Below are 16,788 nucleotides of genomic sequence, written 5' to 3' on the forward strand. Positions count from 1 at the left end.
CTGTCTGAGAACCTGCAGCTTCAGAGAAGGGCGATTTCCAGGGAATTTCCGGCTATGCGCAGTGACTTCCGGGAAGCACAACCGACTTCAATGTCACTTAGCAATGCCCCTTCCGGTGCGTTTAGAGGCCGGCGTTAGGCGGAAAGGCTCATGGGAGGAAACTAGGCGGAAGGGCTCATGGGAGGAAGCGGTTGTTAGGGGTGCCCTTGACTTTCGGGAGTCAGCTCATCCTGGGAGAGGGAACCGAGGGGCCGCGCGAGCGAGGAGCAGAGGCTGTGCACCTGCAGAGCGGGGTTAGCCACCTGCCCCCCCCGCCCCCCCGCGCTCAGAGGTGCAGACCTGCAGACCCTTCAGCTCAACGTGGGCACCATTCTCCTCGGCACTTGACCCGACCCCGAGACTCCCCGGGAGCCTGTGTCCTGCAGGGAGGGCTCAGGTGCCGACAGCTCCCAGGACCCAGAGGCCAAACCTCCCCTCCGTCCTCTCGCCGCCCGCCCTGCAGTCGCCGAATCCACCAGACCACCCCGACGCCACGTGCGCAGAATAAAACTAGCAAGATAATACCAGCTGATCTCCTCTGGAACTTTCTAGGCGCTGTGCTACGTGCCGGTTAACTTCCCTCCGCTCCAAGAGTCTGTGCGTTTCTGCTACGGAGAGGGGGCAGTTCAGTTCTGTCCAGGAGAACTCGCACCCACCTCCCCCAGACGCCTGCCCCTCTGAGTCCCTCAGTCTCTACCTGAAACCCCGAATTGCTCTGAAATCAACCTCAGGTGCCCGCGGAGAGATCCCAGATTTCTGGCAAGAGACAAGCACTGTGGGTGTGCCTTCCTTCGTGGGCCATGATCGGCGCTTGGGACCCCTCAGTTGGGGACCAGGGGGCGCAAAACGCTGGGTTTCCTCGTCCTGAGTCTCCGGACGCGCAGTTCGCGCAGAGGGGCGGTGGAGCCCCACTAGTGGACGGTTCGCTCCCTCATCTGTCCTCCCTGATGGACGGAGCTGGGGCAGGGCAGGCCCTCTTTTTAAGGGCCGGCACTCCCAGCAGCAGAACCTCAGCCTGACCTGGGGGCGGGGGGGGGGGGTGCAGAAAGCCGGCGGGGGGCGGGGCGGGGACAAGCAAAGGAACTTTCTTTTCCCTTGGGCACGCCCCCTTCCCTACTCCGGGGCGGCACCTGGGAATCTCACGACCAGCCAGGCTAGCGCCCCGCGCCCCACCGCTCCCAGCGGGATCTGCCCGTCCGGGCTGGGGACCCGCTCCCGGGGCGGCCAGCCCTGTCGCCGGGTCGCCTAACTCCAGGTTCGGGCTACCTACTCTGGAAACGCCTGCAAATCAGGGGCAATCTCCCGAGCGCCTGCGCGACAGCCACCAGCTCCTGCCTTACCTCGACCCGGCGGCGCCCTGGGAGCGCACTTTGCGTCTCCAGTGTCAGCGCCCTGCCCCGGCCGGTCCTCCCCGATCCACCCCGGCTGGCGCTCGGCTGGCCCTACCCCCAACAACTCAGTCACGGAGCTTGGGATCCCGGCGCGCCAGCCCCCGGCTGGGGTCCCGATGGACCCAGCCCACCTGAGCCCCGCCCCCAGCCCCGCCCACCCCCGTTCCGCCCCTGGCCCCGCCCCCACCCCAGGCCCGTCCAGCCCACCTGAGCTCCGCTCCTGGCGCGCTCCCCTCAGGTTCACCCTAAGCTCCTCTCCGGCCCCGCCCCGCCCCACCTAGCGCACCTGCGCTCCTCCCTGGCCCCGCCCCCAGTCCAGGCCCACCCCACCTGCCGCTCCGTGTCCCCCACAGCCTCAAGACAACACCCACCGCTCACCTCCAGCCCCTTTTCTTTCCACGACTGCCCCCTCTCCGCTGGGCGCCTTTCGGTCCCGAGGGCCGGGTCCCACCGCCCAGGCCCCGATGCGCCCCCAGGTTGGGTGGTGAGCGCCGGGAGCCGGGAGGAGAACGCGCGGGGTGGATCATCTCGTGGGGTCCCAAGCGGCGGTGCGGGAGGAAGACCAGGAGGGAGAACGCAGGGCCCCCCGAGGGATCCCGTCCTTGGACCGAGAAACTTCCTCGCGGCAACTCCTTTCCTCGTGCTCTGCGTCGCAGCCCTGAGGATTGGACCCAGACGCTCAGCGACAGAGAGGGAGGTGGCCCCTTTCATCATCTGCCTTGCCCTTCCGAGAGGCTGTCCTGTCGCCTGTGCCCACTAAAGTGTCTTCCTGTCCTCCGGGGCACGTGTGTCTTTCCGAGACCTCCACTGACTGGGCACTTTTACCTGTTCTGTCCAGGCAACGTGGTGTCACTGATGTAACGCATCAGTGTGGTCTTCCCGCCCCCCGGGGATGTCCCCGCAGGCCAGCACTCTGTGGGCTGCGCTTCGGCAGTGAGAAGGCGTTAGTCCAGTCCTGGGACAACACTGTAAATTAATATCGTTGTAGGGGACAAGAGCAGGCAGCCCCAAGATGGGCTGCTTTGGTGTAAAAGTTATTTTGAGTTCAAAGCAATCCAAACTCAGCAGATTGAGGAAAAAGCTCACGTGCACCTCCCGTTTCGCTGCCGGCCTGCGCCCGGAAGAGAGCTGTTAAGAAAGACTGCTCTTTACAAGAAACTGATCTGCATAGTAAGGCAAGCTTTGTTTTCCAAATATCTCTTCTGTCTTCCCGCTGAAGGTCTTCCTTCCCTTTGTATCCTCAGACCCTAGGGCTCTCCTTAGCTCTTATAAGCCTCACGTTGGCTCTTTGGAGTTTCCTGTCTGACTTCCCGTGGATGACACTAAATTTGATTTTCTCCTGTTTATCTGTCTCCTATGCATTTGACTCTTAGCCCATCGAGAAGGACCTCGAAAGGCAGAGGAAATTCTTCCTCCCCAACATTGTCCATCAGCAAGCATGCAAAGATGTGTGTATATGTATGTGTACACATGCCTGTCCATGTACACGTATGTGTTCTGAGATGCCGTGCAAAATATTTTTTTTAATAATTTATTGTCATATATATATATGTCATCTATATATATATATATATATATAGTCATATATATATATATATAAATAATTTAGCTAACCCAGCGTATATATACAGTGTAGTCTCGGTTTCAGGAATAGATTCCCGTAATTCATCACCGACATACAACACCCAGTGTTCATCCCAACGAGCGCCCTCCTCCGTGCCCATTCCCCGCCCACTTCCCCTCCAGGAACCCTCAGTTTGTTCTCTGTATTTAAGAATCTCTTATGATTTGCCTCCCTCTCTGTTGGAAACAGTCTCCCTTCCCTTCTCTTCTCCTGTGATCTTCTGTGAGGTTTCTCAAATCCCACCTAGGAGTGAACACATATGATATCTGTCTCTTTCTGACTGACTTCCTGTGCACACTGTATTTAACATTGTGGGTTACAGTCAAAAACGTGATGCCAAGCACCTGGAGTGTATACGTGGCAGGAGACTCCCTGCGTGCCTGGGTAGATGTGTCTTTCACGTTCGCTGTTGCCAAACTGCTCCCCAAATTGGAGGCGCCGGTTGGCAAGTTGTGTGTGAGGTTTGAAAGTTTCCTTACTTTCTGAGAGGAGAGGATTTCCCAGAAGCTTGTCTTTGTGCATCTCATTGTGAGGTGACATACTTCTGGCTGGGTTTTATAGATCCGCAGTTGGTGTTTCGTTTTGCAGAGAAACACTCATCTTTATGGCTCACCATTTAATTTCCCTGCTGTCAGGAGGCAGAATTAAGTTATTCCTCTTTTTAAAAGAACGACGTAAGGAGGAAATCATGAATGCAAAATGCTGTAGTTAAACATCAGCAGATACACTGATGGATCGGCTGTCACTGAGATTATGCTATAAACTGGAAGAAAGTGAGATTTAATCGTTTGCAAAAAAACACAAAAATAACGGTGAGGGATTCTGTGTACTTGGACTCTGAGTGACTCATTACAGCGGACTGTTATTTTCCAGTTAACGGAAAGAAGAAAAAGTACAAAGTGTAGGGAAAAGCCGTTGCCTTTAAGAGCATGTGAGGTCTCCCAAAAGGCTTAAATAATTGCAAAGCTAAACACGGTCACGGGCTGTCCTCTCAAATTCCTGCTGAAGTCCTGACCCCCAGGACCTGACGATGTGTCTGTATTTGGAGACAGGACTTTAAAGGAGTAATTAAGGTACCATGAGGTCAGGTGGATGGGCCCTAACCCAACACGGCTGGCGTCTTTAATAAAAGAGGGAAGACATGGGAAGACACGGGCCTCAGAAGAAACCAGTCCCACCGACAGGAAGGTAGAAACCAGCCCCAACGACAGGAATCTTTCCTTGCCTTTTCCAGTTTTTGGTGGCTCCTGCCATTCCCTGGCTGTAGAGGAGTGGCTGCCATTCCCCATATGGACTCGGCCTCTTCTCTGTGTCTTGTCCTTTTCTTACGAGGACACATGCTGTGGAGATTGAGGGTCACCCTGGCTAATCCAGGATGAGCGCATCTCAAGATCACTCACTCAGTGACCTCTGCAAAGAAGCCTTCCAAACAAACTCACATGGATAGGTTCCAGATAGACGTATCTTTTGGAAAAACCACCATTCAACCCACCACAGGGCCCACCCAGATAGTCTAGGGTGATCTCCTCATCTCGAGATCCTTAATCTGATCAGATTGTAGAGACCCCACTTCCAAAGAAGGTCACATTTACAGGTTATTGGAATTAGGTATGGCCATGACTTTGGGGGGTCATTGTCATTCACCCAGTGGGGGCATTGTGGGGTTGAAATCGTTTTATCTGTGCGAAGCGCTTGCAATGGTGTCTGAGAAGGTGGCCAGTAAGTATTGACTAAATGCTTTCATTGACCACATTTGTATCAAAAATGAGGGGAAAGAGAGTTTTGAGATAAACGTGAGAACACATTTCTTTGTAACAGAGAAGAATATTCCAATATACAGACTGCACACAACAGATTTCCAGCTGGGGCCGATCTGGAAGCCTCCCAGACTCTGTCCAATGCGTCCCTCCTTTGCTTAATTTCAATCTGTACCCCCTCCCTTCAATAAGCCACAACCAAGAGGAGAAGAGCATCTTGAATTCTGTGAATCCTTTGCTCAAACTTGACTCAGGGAACCTCCCTGAATGGACAGTTGGTGTCAGAAGTGAGGGTGGCCCTGTGGAGGGGTAGGTACCCCCTACGTTTGGTTACTTTGAGTTTTGCAGTTTGCCTCCCCCTGGCTAAAGGCAACGTGATGAGTGTGGCTTCCCTTCTCCTGGGACACATGCAGATTTTCACTTAAGATTGTGACTCTCGCCGCAGGGGACCCTTCTGGCTGAGAGCTCACGCAGGGAACCGGGGTCTGAGCAGCATTTTGGGGAGCCATGTCTGCCTTGGGTGATGCCCCCCCAGGTGCTTCGATTATTCTTCTTCTTCAAGGGAGAGAAGGGGCTTCTGCTGGTTTCCTTCTTCCCTCTCGGTAGCAGGAGACCCAGGTATGCATTGGAGGACGGTGTCTGTGGTTCAGGAGAAGCCCACCGTCGTCCAGCTGGTGGGGACACAGGGCTGGTTGGTAATGTCCGGGTCAGTAAGGGGACATGTATGAGCCCCCGTGGCCATCAACCTTCTGTATTTGGTGCCAGGGGGGCGGGGGGGTTCTCTGCTTTGAGAGAGTTTCAGCGAGCTGAGTGACGATCACTGCTGTGGATATTTTTCCACTCTGTTTTCTTGGTAACAGTTCTTTCTTAAGAAGTGAAGTTATTTTAAATTGAAATGGAGACAGCTTATAATTAAACATTTGCAATGAAAGCACATTTATCGCCAAGGTGGCCACGTCTTCCATTTTGAACAGATACCATTGAAGCTAAGTATACCACCGAAACTGCGAGAGGAATATCTACACCCTGTTAACAACGGTGGTCTCTATTCCCTCCGTTTTCCTGGGAGCCTTAGTGACAGCAGAGAAGACAACTGAAAGCCGTGACATGGCGCTGAATGGGAAAGTGCCGGGTCCATGAAAAGCATTCTCCCCTGTGGGCTTTTGTTGAATGGCCTTTTCATGAGTTGAGAAAAGTTTCCTCTACTGATGGTGTTGGCTGGTTTGGGAAAATACCATTCCTTCCCTATGAATCCTCTGGACCATTTCCTTTAAAGATGAAATTAGGGAGTGTCTGGGTGGCTCAGTTGGTTAAGCGTCCAACTCTTGATTTCGGCTCAGGTCATGATCTCAGGGTTCGAGGGATCGAGCCCTATGTCGGGCTCTGTGCTGACAGCATGGGGGAGCCTGCTTGGGATTCTCTCTTTCTCTCTCTCTCTCTCTGCCCCTCCCTCACAGGTGCACACACGCACTCTCTCTCTCAAAAAAAAAAAAAAGTTAAGAAAAATAAAGATGAAATTAGCTGTTGGAATAAAATCTCACTTTTATGCCTGCTTTACCTTTGGGATTTTTTTTTCTTCTTAGTGTGAAATTTAAAAAAGCAGTACAAGGTGCCAAGTAACTCAGCATGGCACTCTTGGTCATTTATTCCAGGGAAATGAAAACTTATGCGTGCACGTGCATACACACACGCACACACACACACACACACACACACACACACACACACCTGCGTATGAATCCTCATAGCAGTTTTATTTGTAGTAGGCAACAATTGGAAACAACTCAAATATCTTCAGTGGGTGAGTGGTTACATTTGGCACATCCCAAATCCCAAACGGGATCCCCCAATTTTTCATCCTATATGAACCCCTTAATATAACAATCTTGAAGGGAGAAAATTATAGGGAAGGAGGACAGATTTGTGGTGGCCAGGACCTAGGGACTGGCAGGGACACAGGGACAATTGGAAGGATGGGCTCTGGAATTCAGGTGGACATGATGTGGTGAGGAAGCTACTCTTGCTTGTGGTGGTGATTAGACACATTTTCACGGGTGAAAAAAATTACGTGGACCTAAATACACAAAGACACAAACGGATGTACGTAAAACTACCCAAATTTGGGGCGCCTGGGTGGCACAGTCGGTTAAGCGTCCGACTTCGGCTCAGGTCACGATCTCGCGGTCCGCGAGTTCGAGCCCCGCGTCGGGCTCTGGGCTGACGGCTCAGAGCCTGGAGCCTGTTTCCGATTCTGTGTCTCCCTCTCTCTCTGCCTCTCCCCCGTTCATGCTCTGTCTCTCTCTGTCCCAAAAAAAATAAATAAACATTGAAAAAAAAAATTTAAAAAAAAACTACCCAAATTTGAATACTGTCAGTAGGTTGTATAGATGTCTACTTCCTGGTTGTGACATTGTGCTGTATTTATGCAAGATGGTACCCTTGGCAGGAGCTCGATGAATGGGGCTTAAGGTGCCTCTGCTTTATTTCCTACAGCTGCATGTGAATCTGCAGTACACTCAAAACAAACAAAAATAATAATTAAACAAATATATAAGGTTCGTTGGTGAAAAATCGGGAAGCATAAATTATAAAGAACCACTATTAATATTTTGTCCTCCTATCCCGCGTCTTTATTCCGTGCATTTCTTCCCTGCTTGAGTCCCACGATGCTTCTTGTTACAAAACCTAATAAGTGGCTTAATTGTTTCGAATGCCGCACATCTTATTATTTCACTTGAAAGCCAGTGCACGCTAATGTACGTCGCTGCCTACGTTGTAAAATTCATTGGGTTTATTCCTCCTGGTCTGCACTGGGATTTATAGTTTCTCTCTATTATGAAATGAACATGGTTTTCTGCCATGAACAATGACAAGAACCAAGATCTCAAATCGTGTGACGTGTTTGTTTGTTTGTTTTTAACGTGTGTGTACGTGTACTTGACGTGCTGCATTCCGTATGTCCTCTTTGGGTCTAGATCGTGGGGAAAATGTCCGAACGATATGAAGGACACAAGTGCACAGTGCTATCCAGCACCCTTGCAAATTATTGAAAACGATGTAGACGCCCACCTTGAGCATCTGTTGCCGTGGAACAAGTGATACCACCACTTAGCCACCCGAAACAGCCAGTAATTATTGTCTCACAGCTTGTGTGGGTCAAGCATGTACCCACGGTGGCTTCGCTGGATGTGTCTGGTTCAGGGTCTCTCACGATGTTGTGGTCAAGCTGTCAGATGGGGGCGTGGTCGCGTCAAGCTCGACCAGGAATGGAAGGTCCCTTCAAGCTCACTCATTGGTCATTGACAGGCCTCGGTTCCTTGCTGTCTGCTGGCCGGGGACTCGGTTCTCTACCACACGGGTTCCCGTCAGACCTGCGTGTCTTCACAACATGGTAGCCGGCTTTCCACAGAGCGAGTGATCCCAGAGACAGCAGCCAAGGAAGAGAGGGCTCAGGATGGAACTGTGGTTTTTATCACCTGATTTTTCTCTTCTGCCGTTGATCATGGGAGGGGACTGCCAAAGAGCCACTGGGACGTCCTGGGGGCTGGTGACCATGCTGTCCAAGCTCAGGAACGTGGATAAACTGCCGGGCATCACACAGTGGGGCCCCTTGCCGCTGGAAACAGGAAAGAAGAGAATGTCTAGGAACTGTGGCTTCCAGAAGATACTGCTAAGTACACATTCTACCTTTTGTATCAGACAGAAGGGAAAATACAAAAACACACCTTTGTCTGCTCATCTGTATAGGAAGATGATACCCAGGAATCTAAGGCAGCTGACGCCAAGGTTGTTTACCTGAAGCAGGGGGGCCTGAGAGGAGGGCACGTGGGCAGAGGAGTAACACGTCTTCTGCATCTCGAATGGTCTTCACTTGTGGATGCAGGAGAAATGTCAACAAAGATAAGGACTAAAAAAAAATCACACCCCTAAGCGTAAAACGAACAAATGAACCCAACAGTATCTCACACAAATACGATAACAGTGCAGAAGGGAAGACACAAAACACAAACACAAAACACAAACACAAAACACAAACCAACCAACCAAACACTTAGAAGTTAATGAGAATAGAGAGGAGAGAGCTAACCGAGGCAGGGTCACCAGGAGAGGCCTCTCCAAAAGTTGACCTGTGAGGGGCGCCTGGGTGGCTCAGTCGGTTGAGCGTCCGACTTCGGCTCAGGTCATGATCTCACAGTCTGTGGGTTCGAGCCCCACGTCGGGCTCTGTGCTGACAGCTCAGAGCCTGGAGCCTGTTTCAGATTCTGTGTCTCCCTCTTTCTCTGACCCTCCCCTGTTCATGCTCTCTCTCTGTCTCAAAAATAAATAAACGTTAAAAAAAATAAAAAAAAAAAAAAGTTGACCTGTGAGGCAAAGAGAGACAAAAAAAGAAAAAAAAAAATCAGCACAGCGGAACATTCTGGGTCAAGAGGACTTAACCCTGAAGGACTTGCAACACCCAATGGAAAACAACAACAACAGTACATCCTATAGGAACGTGGGCGAACACGGATATTTCCCCACGGAGGACGCACAGGTGAGAAGCACATGAACACGTGCTCGGCATCGCGAGCCACTCGGGATATGCAAGCCCAGACCACAGGAGAGAGAGCAGTACACCTGTTAGGATGGCTGAAACCAAAACGAGGGACGCCACCAAACGCCGGTGAGAACGCGGAGAAGTTGGATCTGTTCCAGCAGGTGGACGCTTGGGCGGGCGCTGGTGTGGCCGAAGCACAGAGTACCCCTCAGGCGCGCAAAGGAACAGCTTCGATGTGCAGAACTGCCTGAAAGGGCACGAAGGACCAAGTGCTTAGTGCAAAACAAATACTGACCGGAAAGTGTTACATCCTCTAAGACTTCACTTAATTTCCATGTTTGACATGACAGAAGAGCAGAGATGGTCAGATGCGTGGTCAGCGGGGAAATGGGCAGAGGGGGGCAGTGTGGTCGCTGGGTGTACCAGCCAGCTCTTCGCTACCCACGGCGGAATTCTGCATCTAATTTACCACTGGTTCCACAAATCCGAATACGGGGTTAAATCGTAGAGAGCGGCACGCACATGAACTCGGGCTAAAAAAAAAAAAAAAAGGCTGAAATCGAATAAGGTGTACGGTCGAGTTAAGGGTTACGTATTAATATTCATTTCTTGATCTTGACATTGTACGTCTGCCACGTCAGACGTCACCGTTGTGGGGAGCATACACGGGCTCCTTGGTCCTATTTTTACAACTTCCCACAAGCCTAAACTCACTCCAAAATAAAAAGCTTACATGTAAAAAAATAGACAAAATAAGCGTATAGAAGCTACTTAAGTCTGAGAGCAGGAGGACGGATGTCCCAGAAAGGCCACCTTTCAGCAGTTTAGGGGATTTGGAGACAGCCAAAGTGCTGATTAAAAACTGCATACGCTAAAAAGAGAGACTACCTGCTTTGGTCGCACTGCATCACAGAGCTGCGATCGCCAGCCATTATTTCCGAGCCAATTTTCACGCGAACAAGAGAGGCGCGTAACACACATCGGCCTTGCCGGCTCCAGCAGCGGGTAATTAAAACGCTCTGCAACCCCAGCACCCCTGTCAGATTGCTCCCTAAATAAAGATGAGCCCCTAAATGTGCCAGAAATGCACATTTCTGTGGGCGCACCACAACACAACACTGGCCTCCCCCAAAGATGCGAGAAAACCCAGACAGCACTCAAGGAGCCCCGAGAAGAGCACCGCCTGTAGGTGGGGTCATTTTGCAAACCATTGTCCTGTGGTTTTTCATCCACAAACTTATTTTAGGACTTCAGCCTGCTATATTGACACTTGCCAGTTTCTTTCCTCCTTGGCCCCAGATCACCCAGTCAACACATGGTGCGGATGACCAACGATAACCATCTTTGCTGGGTGATAGGAAATATATATATATAGGAATGTATATATCATATATCCCACACAGTGGACAGCCGCCCAACACGTCCAGGGCCATTCAACCACCCACTGCCAACAACCCAGCACGTGGACGCTGGTGAACACGACCAGCAAACCCGGTTCCACGATGTTCACTTAACGTTCTGAGGTTACACCATTTCCCGGCACACAATAAAAATCCGGGGATAAAAGGATCGATGCTAGGATGCACACTCTAGTAGGGAAGGTAGAAAAGGTGAAGGGAAAACCCATTAAGATGTTTAGTTCAGTTGACCCGAGTCAACTCAGGAAAACCTTTACTGATGGGTAATTTCTGAAGATGAAAGCGAAGCACAGACCCAACTAAACAAGTCCGTGAAAAAAACAAGTGGCTGTCACTCAGAGAAACAAAGCGAGAGAATCCCGAGTGTTTCTGTTGCAGACGGAATGTGACAGGGCACATTTTTAAGGCTCTGTCAATACCATTAATATTTATGACCCGTCTCGCGAAAACATCCGTCGAGAGGCACATCCATCAAAGGCTTCTGTTCGGGGATTGTTTTGTTTTGTTGGGTGATGAGTCCCAAATGACAAAATTGAGTGTTATTATATAAAGGGTTTTATTTGCCTCCATTGTACACACACCCTTCAAGATGGCAAAATCATCAGGAGGCTGTATCCTGAGAATATATTGTTCCTTTCGAGAAGAAAAACCACCTTTCCTCTTACCAGGTGAACTAAGTTATTTCCTGCACCCGGCCTCCAAGGCGCCGCCTCCAAGCTGACCATAGAGGGACCACCCCTTTCCACAGTTGGGGGGCGCTGGTTAAGACCCTTTCTTTCCACCAGCTCCCGCACCCATTTGAAACCCAGAGACATAAGATGCATTCCTATGCCCAGGGGAACCTAGATCTTTCTCTACAATGATGTAATTCTGGGTTCCCTTGTGGGTGAAATGAGACAACAATATATGCCCACTGTTTGTCCCATGACATGGGTCTAGTGAACGTCCACCGCCGCTTCTCTTCAGCATACCAGTGTGATTAAAGGGGGGACCCTTAAGAGTAGTGGTGACTTTGAGAGTACTCTGTAACCAGGGGGCCAGGGTCACTGACCGGTTGGATTAGATGCGGCTGTAAAGAATCCTTAGGCCCCTGCCCTCCCCGCGCACCCCAGAGGGAAACGCGCAGGAAACGTTGCAATGCACTCCCCCCTCCTTTTTTTTTTTTTTTTTGCATAGCTTAGCGCGGCGCCCTGCACACCTCTCCCCAAAGGGCCTTAATTTCACAACCGGCAAGACGGCGATTCTGATTGGCTCCTGCGGCTCCTGCCCAAACGGACCGTCCCCGGGGCGCCCACTAGATGGCGCGCGCAGACCAGCTTGTGGCCACACCTGCCCCGCGCTCCCCTCCCCCTGGAAGGTCCCTGCACACCTGCCCCTGCGCAGTCTTCTTCCCACCTACCTACCTACCTGCCTCCTCAAGCCCTTGCCCCTCCCCCGCCCCCCGGGGGCCAAGTGTGAGCCAGGAAGGCGCCCCCCCCCCCCCCCTTAGCCCCACCCCGCCCTCAGCGCGGCACCTGCCCTGGGGCACCTGCCTCGGGCACCTGTCAGCCCGGAAAGGTGTGGCCTCCCTCCGCCAGCCCCACCCCCCGCCCTGCCGCTGGGTGGAGGCCCTGCTCCATGGTTGTCACGGAAAAGGACGCATGCTCGCTGTAAATATTCCAAAGGGCTCCAGGAAACCTCAGAATCCCGGCAGCCCCGGCAGGGCCTTCGCTGACATTCTAGACGCGTCACTCCACATCTAAGTCCACGACCCTGCACAGAGATGGCCGGACGAGTGGACGGCAGACGACCTCGTGCTTTCTAACAATGACGTCATCCTCTGTGCGCCGCTACTTTCTCAAGTGCTAAGTTTCCCGTTTTGCTTAGATTTAACAGAAGGCAGTGAATCCAATGTGAAATGTCTGAGCTTCAAAAACCAATCACTACAAGATACGCTGATCGTTGAAACACCTCGCTGTGGTCCGGCGGAAAGTTCCAGGCGAAACGAGTCAATGACTGGAGCTCCACCTTATGTCTATTATTATACTGTTTCATTTATTTATATGTTTGTATTTATTTATTTACTTATTTTATTTATTTATGTTTTCAGATTATTGGGGCATAAGGGACAAATAAAAATTGTGTGCATTGATGGTATACAGGGTGATGTTCTGATGTACACATACATCGTGGAACGATTACCACAATCAAGCTAGTTCGTACCAGTGACCTCACGTAGTCACCATTTTCTGTGTACGTGTGCGTGCGTGTGGCGAGACCACTGAGGATCTACCCTCTTAGCAACTTTCAAGTATACAACACAGTATCGCTAACTGAAGTGCGTCCTGTCCACTAGATCCCCAGCATTCACCCATCTTATTCATAACTGAGACTTTGTGCCCTTGACCAACATCTCCCCGTTTCCTGCAGCCCCCACCCTCTGGCAAACATCACTGTGTGTTTCTATGCATTCAGCTCTTGTAGATTCCACGCAAAACTGAGATCAGTGTTTGTCTTTCTGGGTCTGGCTTATTTCACATCGCATAATGTCCTCCAGATTCATCCATGTTGTTCCGAATGGCCAGGTTTCCTTCTTTTTAAAAGATGACTAGTGTTCGTATATCTATTCCTATATATCACATTTTATTTGTCGACTCATCCATTGGCCGTTTAGGTTGTTTCCTTACCTTAGCGGTTGTGAATAACGCTGCTGTGAACGTGGGTCCGCACATACCTCTCTGACACAGGACAGCGTCTGAGCTGTCCAATGTGGCGGCCATTGGTCACATGTGGTTATTTAAAGTAAAATTAACTGACATTAAATACCATTAAGATTCAGTTCCTCAGTTGCACTAGCCGCATTTCAAGTGCCAGAAAGCCACGTGTAGCTGGTGGTGACCTTATTAGCACAGACAAAGAATTTTCTGTCACTGAAGACAGTGCTGGCCTTAACTGACTCCCTTCTTTGATAGATGCATGAACAGTGCCCTTGGACTCCTTCCCACTTTCCTCTGCTTAGATATTTATTAGTTTTACATATATTTTTGTGCTTAAATTTGTCACATTTGCAGAAGCTGATGCCTCACTCCAATGCTAATCCATTCTTCACATCCTCCATTAAGCACCCCCCTAACTTCACCAGTCACCATGGTTCCAGAAAGGATGGGTCTGATCTTTGATCACTGAAGTCCCCTTTTTGTTGAGGGCTTTCCACTTTTTATTCCTTTAGTCTCAGTTTAATGAAGTCCCGGGGGGAGAAATGAGATAAACCAAGTGGTCAGCCGCTGTGTTGGACCAGAAGTCCTGAAATGCTTGGTGAACTGGGGAGTGCCGTTCAGATTTGGGGGACAGGTGGCCAGTCTTTCCTTCCACACACCTGATGGAGGGCCCGTGTGCTGGACTCCACGGTGGGAGCCAGAACGGGTGAGGGAGACTCAGTTCTTGGCATCGGTGAAGGCAGCAGGGACCTTCCGTCCAAGGGGGAGAATTCTCCTGTTTTGGGGGGAAGGTTCTTTCATGGAGGAGGAAGTATTCCATCCCACAGTCGAAGACCAAGCGAAACCACTGACACCCTTGGGTGGAGCTACCCTTACCTTCATTTATTTATTGAGACCCAGCTGGAGAAGCTGCTGGTTCTCTTCTGAGACCAGGAGCCAGACTTTGGAGCAGACCCAGGGAAGAGGTGCTGTGGCCTCGGGGGGGAGGTCTGCCACCTCTCCACCTTTCCCAGGACCACGTTTGACCCTGGAAGATGTCACCGTGGCTGGTGACGATCATGCAGTCCTACCCTCCCTGCCAGGGAGCTCACAGAGGAGGAAGAAACCAGCACTAGAATCTGTGGGCAGCAAGAAACAGGATGCCCTAGTGTCTAGGGTGGGAGTCCCTTCCCCTGAGCACCCTGTGGATCCCCCTGGGGCTGCTCTGAGTCTCCATCTGAGGGCAGCCAAAGAAAACTATGGCAAGGTGGCCCCTATTCCCCTCCACATGTCGGGCTGGCCCTGACCTTGCTGACCCTCTGACCGGCTAGGAGGGGAGGGGACAGGTGCTCTGAGCATTGCCTGTGATGGGTCTGGGTCTGCCCAGTCCTCCACAGGGGCACTGACAGGCTGCTGTCCAGGGTGCTTATGAGTCACAGAGGCTGTCTATGCCATGGAGACGCGTTTCCCAGATGCGAAGGGCCAGGGCAACGCAGCAGGTTGGGTGTTCTTGCAGTCTTCCTAATCATAAGCCTCCTGGGGACAGGACCCCATCACATCACATGTTTATAACCGCCCCCCCCCCCGCCCCATGCCTACAATGGTGCTATGGACACCACGGGGCGAGGGGCTTAAAGTCAAATTTCTCCAGGAACTGGGTTCGGATGGGGGTGAGTGAAGGTCATGGAGGTAGGAGAAAAGTGAGTGAGGGAGGCCCTTGACTGGGGCTCATTCCCACCTACAGGGGACGCCATTTGGCTCCCCTGTCTCCAGGGGACAGTCACAGTCCAGGATTTCTCACTGCTCCACGTTTTCATGACGGCCCTAAATTTTTAAGATGAATTTTGTTTTCTAATTTTTAATTGTTATCTCAAATCTTTTCTTTTAAGTTTATTTATTTATCTTGAGAGAGACAGAGACAGCTGAGTGGGGAGGGGCAGAGAGAGAGGGAGGGAGGGAGAATCCCCAGCAGGCTCCACACTGTCAGCGCAGATCCCGATGCAGGGCTCAAACCCACAAACTGCGAGATCATGGCCTGAGCCGAAACCAAGAGTCGGACGCTTAACCACGGAGCCACCCCAGTGCCCCTGTAACTGATTTAAAGCGAAGTCAAGTTTGTCTTCAGATCCAGGTGCCCGATGACATCATCCTCGGGAGGTTTCTTTTGTTGGATTTCCCGTTGCACATGTCACTCACTCTCTCTTCTGTTCGTGCACTCGTACGATACACAGATTCCCAAAGTGTGTGCAGCAGACAGCATGTGGAGCAAGGGAATGACTGACAGGCTCCTGAGCCCTTCCAGTGTGGTTTCCTGGCTGGAGGGTGGTCCTTGTCTGTCCCTGTGGTTTAGCACAGGTAAGGCCAGCTGAGGTCTACCAGAATATCCCAAGGAAGACGTGAGCTCAGGCCCGAGTTTCTTTGATAACTGCTATGTTTTCTTCTTCTATAACCCCACCCACCATCCCCTGAGGAAAAGCATGGACTGAAGACATATTTTTAATAACAAGTGCTGTAGAAGGAGAGCAGCCCCTAAATAAATCAGTTTACATTAAAAAAATTTTTTTTAACGTTTATTTTTTTTTTTTTTGAGAGAGAGAAAGAGAGAGAGCGCGCGTGGGGGAGGGACAGAGAGAGAAAGAGAGGGGACAGAGGCTCCCAAGAGGGCTCTGCATTGACAGCAGTGTGCCAGACGCGGGGCTCAAACTCATGAACCATGAGATCATGACCCAAACTGAAGTCAGATGCTCTACTGACCCGAGCCACCCAGGCACCCCAAAATAGTTTACATTTTTGACCCCTTAGCCAAGCTCTCTAGATCCTGGAAGGGTTGCACAATATGCCTTGGAGGAATGCTGAAAGATGGTCCATTGGCCTCCAAGCTGCTGGGGAGACGGTAACAACATGAACTTAACCGTCCATGTGGAAATAAGACAGATATAGATACAGCGGTCGGAGGGGACGTATCTCTAGACAGTGATAACGTACGCGTGAGTTTCTTTAGGAAGCCTAGGAAATGGTTGACTATTATGGCATTTTTTGCTGTTCTTTGAGGTTTTTTTTCTTTCGTTTTTTCCTTATTTTATGTCATTTTCTGAAGACATGTTTAAATTAAAAAAAAAAACCCATAAGGACATTTATTAAAATTATTCCATAAAAGCCAAACAAACCGCCTCACCAAGCTCAAGGCTTGTCTAAGTCTTTCTAAGACTCCGGGAGGCAGAGGGTGACGGGCACCAGGCCTCTCTGGCGCCACTTACCTTCCATTTCTGCTGCCCCTGGTGATCTCCCCGGGGACCTCGAGGGACTGATTGCTGCCCTAGGGCCTTCCAAGCCAGACAGGGGGACAA

At 51.0% G+C, this 16,788-nt stretch overlaps 1 long non-coding RNA gene across 1 annotated transcript; it reads right to left on the minus strand.

Moving 5' to 3' along the window:
* Positions 1-7,710: 7,710 nt before the first annotated feature.
* On the minus strand, positions 7,711-9,591 carry LOC147575243 (uncharacterized). Its single transcript, XR_015242691.1, has 3 exons — positions 9,429-9,591; positions 8,537-8,681; positions 7,711-8,427 (listed from the first exon to the last, which is right to left on the minus strand). It is a non-coding gene; the product is annotated as an uncharacterized LOC147575243 (long non-coding RNA).
* Between the last annotated feature and the right edge of the window lie 7,197 nt (positions 9,592-16,788).

The sequence above is a fragment of the Puma concolor genome, chromosome D3 (genome assembly GCF_028749965.1).
Source record: "Puma concolor isolate L17-30 chromosome D3, mPumCon1.1.hap2, whole genome shotgun sequence".
In the NCBI taxonomy this organism is placed as follows: domain Eukaryota; kingdom Metazoa; phylum Chordata; class Mammalia; order Carnivora; family Felidae; genus Puma; species Puma concolor.